The sequence below is a fragment of the Aplysia californica genome, unplaced genomic scaffold (assembly GCF_000002075.1).
Source record: "Aplysia californica isolate F4 #8 unplaced genomic scaffold, AplCal3.0 scaffold00129, whole genome shotgun sequence".
Classification (NCBI taxonomy): Eukaryota; Metazoa; Mollusca; class Gastropoda; order Aplysiida; family Aplysiidae; genus Aplysia; species Aplysia californica.
In genome coordinates, this window is record NW_004797399.1 from 611,921 (window position 1) to 617,953 (window position 6,033).

The window sequence follows — 6,033 nt, forward strand, 5'->3', positions numbered from 1 at the left end:
ATGAGCTTACAGCAGGTTGGCAAAAGGAGAAGTTATGTCATTGAGCATAATAAATAACATAACATTTTTCATAATTGCTGCGCTATTGTTGTAAAAATCAAGCTGAAAATAAACTTGAAAAATACGTGCAAGCAACTTCATTTGTCAGTTTAAAAGTAAAAGCATTTTCCCTTGACAGATTGAAGGTGAACTGATCACATAGTTTGTTTATCGGGGATTTTCTTTTACTTCTCGTTATTCTATTAGCATAATTTTACTTTGCCCTTCTGAAAGGAAGGGGCGGGGGGGTGAAAAAGAAGAGGCCATTTCAAGTCTGCGAACAATGAAGAAAACTTCACAGTGGCCTCGAATTACTGTAACCGCTGTGAAGACCAATGTAATCCCGCTGTAATGGTGTTTATTATATTCACAGAACACGTGAGCGGGAAGTAGAATGAATTTCGAGTAAGACATTAATTGTTCTTTCCAATCCTCCTCTAGTGGGATACGAAAATAAATTAAAATTGTGAAGAGAAGATGAGGAGGACTTGAGGTACGAGTCGTCTTTATTGTGCACGTCTTAGTTTTGGACGAGAAGAAAGGGCAGCTCATTTCAAATTTTGTGTCATTGCTTGTTCGAAAAGGGCACAAAATTCTAAAGAGTGGTTTTCCAAAATTATCTTCCAGACTGTTAATCTATCTGCATACACTTTCATCATTTCGATAAGAACGTCTTCACAACTTTCATATCATGTTCCGACAATAGAAATGCATTGGGAATCACCAAGGTGGCCTGGGTATAAAACGTTCTTGATTGATCTATCGTTCTCTGCTCAAAACTGAAGTGAATAAAGAGTTAAAGATTGTGTCACCTTGAACCTCTTCATTTAAGTACTCTCCAGACTGAATGCACCACTCTCGAAACTAAAGTGACGGGTGTGTGAGAGGAGGTGGGTGATAGAGAGTCATTTGCCCGGGCTTTCTATGAAGTGAACATTTGAATATCAAGAAATTAATGAGATGTACGGACAATTTTTTTATAAACCTGCAGTTGTCAATTGCTGAAGAAAATATGACAATTTAAAAAACAAAATTCCGCAAACTTTGGGCTCGGTAAAGACACGGTTACACTGATCCAGAACGTTATGAAACTGAAATTGAACTACTTTGGGCATATCACGCGCCACGATTCACTCGTTAAACATATTCTGGAAGCAAAAGTAGAAGGAAAGAGAGGAAGTGCGAGGCATAACAGAACAGAAGAACAGTAGGCCTACATAGAAACCTGGATTGAAAACCAAAACGACACCGGCAGGCAGAATGGCAAGAGACAGGGCATTTTATTGTAGACAAAGGTTCTAGAAGCATCGCCTCCCTTCTGGAGAAGTTTAGAAGATGAAGAAGAGACTTTGGACTGTTCGATTTTTATTCCTTGCCTTCACAATTCGTATGTAAGTACACACGTTTACGTAGTGTTTCGAGGTTTGCCTCCGATTTCCAGTTAGATTCGCGACAGTAGACGCTATGTTGTGATTTATTTTTGGTTTTATTTTTTTGTCTTGTTTTATGTGGTCTTTAGTGAGCTCTTACGTTATATCGTTGATTTTTTTCTTGCCTTTAATTTTGCTTCTTTTTTTAAAGTCGTGTTTAACTTGAATAGTTAAAAACAACATATTTTAAAAGACTTACATGAGCAAATTAATGAACGTCTTCATGCAGTATCAATGTCGGGGAAATTTCTACTTCAGTCCTTCAATCGGAAATTACGCACATCTACGGTCTCCACCCTCTGAGGGGTCAACGTTGGGCTAGCCGCGAAAAACGCAACACCCATGTGCGAAAGACATTTTTAACTCTTGTTATGAAAGAAGAGGTAGGGGCGGGTGTATTAGGCTTTACAAAGGCTAATTTGGGTAAATTAATTAATTAACCTCCTAATGCAGAAACAACTTTGTTCCCATCCTCTTTGAACAAAAAGTTCCATGATGATACTTTGTGTATGCCTTTCTACCGCACAAACTGAAATAAGTTGGCGGAATTTTCCCCTTCTCATGATTATAGGGTATTTGTTCTATTATCATCATGACAGCCTTTCTCTGCCCTTAAAGGCACCATCAAGAACTCTCCATGCACCTCTATCCTGGGCTATAGTCTACACCTCTATCCACCAATGTCCCTTCTCCATTAAGTGTGAATCTGAGTATAGTTTGTTAACCTTTTCCTTTATATTGGTAGCTACTGTACTAACTGTCTCATCAAACTCTAGTGGGTAGAGCTAGCATTGGGCGTGTTCCTGTAATATTATTGTCGGCCAGCAGTTCAGCTGCACTGAGCCAAAAATTTTGTTTTATTTTGTTTTTGTTGTTGTTGTTGCTGTTGTTTTTAAATTGCAGTTTCTAAATCTGCGGTGTCGGTTGTACGTGCTCGAGAAATATTTGGTTGAAATATTCAAATTCTGAAAGCTAAAAAAAGAAAGACGACGCACAGCTTAGTTTCAATTTTAAAAGAATAAAAAACGGCAAGGTGCTCTCTCTCTCTCTTTCTCTCTCTCTCTCTCTCTCTCTCTCTCTCTCTCTCTCTCTCTCTCTCTCTATCTCTATCTATCTATCTATCTATCTATCTATCTATCTATCTCTCCTGAAAAAAAATATTTCCTGTTCAGTTGAACAGCTTGCGGTTGACATGCTTTTTGCTCATTCTATTTCTGTTTCGGTGTCCATATTGTTCTTTTCAACTCATCATACAGCTGAGTAAATTCGGAAATGCATGAAACGCAATTAGTGCAAATTGTGTAACGTGGATGTGGGAGTAAGGGATAGGGGGAGGGGGTGGAGAGAGTTGTGCCAAAATTTGATTGTGGACATTCCAGACAATCCTGTATGTTCTAGGGACAGGCAGCTCTTGATTTTAAAGTTTTTTGGTGCTATTAAAAAAATTCCTACCTGTTGTTTTTATTGTTGTTGTTGTTGTCGTTGTTGTTGTTGTTGTTCTTTTTGTTCTTGTTGCTGTTGTTATTGTTATGGTTATTATCCCTATTAGTGTTGGTGGTGGTGCTGGGTTTTTTTTTGGGGGGGGGGGGGGGGGTTGGGGGGGGCGGGGGTTGGTGTTATAGTTATTATTGTCGCAATTGATGTTGTTGTTGTTGTTATTGTTGCTGTTGCTGCTATTGCTGTCATATTGTTGTTGCTGTTGTTGTTGTTGTTGTTGTTGTTGTTGTTGTTTCTGTTGTAAATGCTCTTTTTTTCGAATTGTCATGTGCGTCTGAAGTCTGTGGGGAAACAATACCACTTTCACTTTGCAAGCTTTGGCCCTGATTGAATTAAAACAAACTCCCAACATAACTACAATGCAGGACAGATGCTTTATATTTGAATTTCTGTTGTTATCAAAGATCTAATGATCTACGTTAAAAAAATGATGTACATTGTTACTGACTGCTTTATTTTTTTTTTTATTTCCTTTTTTTTTTGTAGGGTAAATTTAATTCGCCAGTGTTTTGTATGCATAAAGGAGGAGTGGTCTCGTTCTGGGTTATCTACAAATCCGTGGAATTCATGTTGATGCCAGACTCATGTTTTATATAAGCAAAGAACAGAGTTTTCCAGCAGATTCGAAGTATAAATTTAAAAAAGAAGTGTTCTCTCTATACGTTCCCTTAACACTTTCCTCGTTATTAATAAAATTGTCTACTTACAAAATAGTTCGAAGAACGGTAACTCAGCTTCCAGTAAGCCTTTTTAAAATCACTGTCTATCTATTTCTTTATGTATATATAAAGCTATCTATTTATCTATCTACCTTCTCTCTCTCTCTCTCTCTTTCTCTCTCTCTCTCTCTCTCTCTCCCTCTCTCTCTCCCTCTCTCTCTCCCTCTCTCTTAGCCTCTCTCTCACTCTGTGTGTGTGCGCACGCGCAAGCGTGTGTGTGAGTGTGTGTGTGTGTGTGCGCACGCGCGCGCGCGTATGTGTGTGTGTGTGTGTGTGTGTGTGTGTGTGTGTGTGTGTGTGTGTGTGTGTGTGTGTGTGTGTGTGTGTGGTGTGTGTGTGGGGGGGTACGTTTGTCTCTAAACCTCAACCATTGATTTTTAAAAGTCAACATATCTACTCACTACATATGTCGCATTATTATATTATTATTTTATCTCGTTTTCCTCATGTATCACAAATATCTGCTTGTTTGTACTACAACTGCATCGTCATATATCACATTTTCATTATTTTCTGAACATTTTAGCAGGAAATGCTGAGAATGCTAACGTTTACTAGCTTATTCTAAACTTGCTGCGACATTTAACGCTCACGAGTATGCCTACACGTTGTAAGAATTAATCTTATTTAAAGACGCACTAGCCATCCACGTCTAGGTGCTATTTGTTTGTCTCTCTGTCTCTCTGCCCATGCCTCTGTCATAACCCTCTCTCCCTTTTCCTTTTTCATCTCATCCTTACCCTCTCTCTCTCTCTCTCTCTCTCTCTCTCTCTCTCTCTCTCTCTCTCTCTCTCTCATATACCAAAAATAGGGACTTGGGATCTCTCAAAGCGAACGAAAAGCCCTCCAAACTGCCCGTGGCACGAGTGACCTGTGACCCGGAAATATTTGAACAATCTGCTTATCCAATCGACGGCGTCTGAAAACGCTCATCTTCAGCCCGGTTCCCTCGCCGTGCAACCTTTAGAAATGGCAGCAATAAATTCGAAATAAATCATCCAAATTTGACACCTGTTCCCCGACAGAGTGGGAGGTCCAGCTTTGGTAGAGTCATGTTCATATCTTCTGCCCGAGATCTGGGGGCAGTCTGGGAGTATTTGTAAGCGGAAAATGAAATCAGTTTTAATCAAACACGCCGACGGTTTTGGTGGGGATGAGAAGGAAAGTATGGGGTGAGGAAGTGTTGATTCTAAGCAATCACCATCAAAAAGACATCCCCCATCCTTTCCTGGAGGATTGGATGAAGAAGATGGTGGAGGGGGAGGGGAAGAGGGAGGGAGGGAGGGAGAGGAAAAGATTGAGAGTGAGAGAGGGAGAGAAAAAGAGGGAGAAAGACAGAGCGCCCGAGACAGAGAGAGAGAGAGAGAGAGAGAGAGAGAGAGAGAGAGAGAGAGAGAGAGAGAGAGAGAGAAACGGGAGAGAAAAAGAGAGAGGGGGGAGAGATGGAGGAAAAAGAGAGGGAGAGAGAGAGTGGGAGAGAGAGAGGGGGAAGGGAGAGAGAGAAAGAGAAAGAGAGAGGAGGTAGAAGTAAAAAAAGGGGAAAGGAGAGAAGAAGAGGATTGCATGTACAGCAGAATGACGGAACAGAAAAAAACCATTTACTCTATAACGTATGTCTTTAAGAGCAAGAATATAGATCAACATATACGCCCCAGCAAACGTTTTCGTATTTGCAAATGTTCGTTTGTGTGTGCGTTGATGAGTGTTGTGTGTGTGGGTGGTGATTGTAGTGTGTGTGTGTGAGTGTGTGTGTGTGTGCGTGTGTGTGTGTGTGTGTGTGTGTGTGTGTGTGTGTGTGTGTGTGTGTGTGCGAGAGAGTGAAAGGGAGAGGGGGGAGAAAGAGAGGGCGATAGAGCGTCGAGCAGAGAGAAGAACATGATATTTCTATATTCCTGTAACCCATCCTGTTCAATATCTTTTCTCCTCTAGACTTTATATAATCCGTGCAACCTGAGGAGGGTTTGGAAGGGAAAGAAAATGTGAGGCAGCGTGATGGAATCAGGCTCTCGTCAATTTTTGGGCATGTAGAGTTATTGGTATCACCTGTCTTTATTTGGATGGAAAAAGTATCCAATTATCTTGAATGCTAGTCAAGATATTTACGAAACAAAGAGGTGGGGGTCACCTGTTTTCAGCGGTAAAATTAGTAAGAAAATGGCCGCCAAAGGTTAGTCATTTCCAAAGCTTAAGAGTCCATGGTAACTGCAAATTTACGTTTTCTGTGCCTTTAAAATCAATTTTTTTTCAAAAAAATCCACACAGAAATGAGTTCTTTAATGGGCATGAAAGGTGTTGAGCCAAAAAACAAAAATTTAATAAAAATTCACAAACCTGCGGAAAAAGGCAAG

The 6,033-nt window shown here is 40.2% G+C and overlaps 1 protein-coding gene across 1 annotated transcript in view; it reads left to right on the forward strand.

Moving 5' to 3' along the window:
• Positions 1-734: 734 nt before the first annotated feature.
• LOC101860090 (PR domain zinc finger protein 1) overlaps positions 735-6,033 on the forward strand; it is a gene marked incomplete at its 3' end in the record, with an annotated part of 26,721 nt that continues 21,422 nt past the window's right edge. The window contains 1 exon segment of the mRNA XM_035969238.1: positions 735-1,430.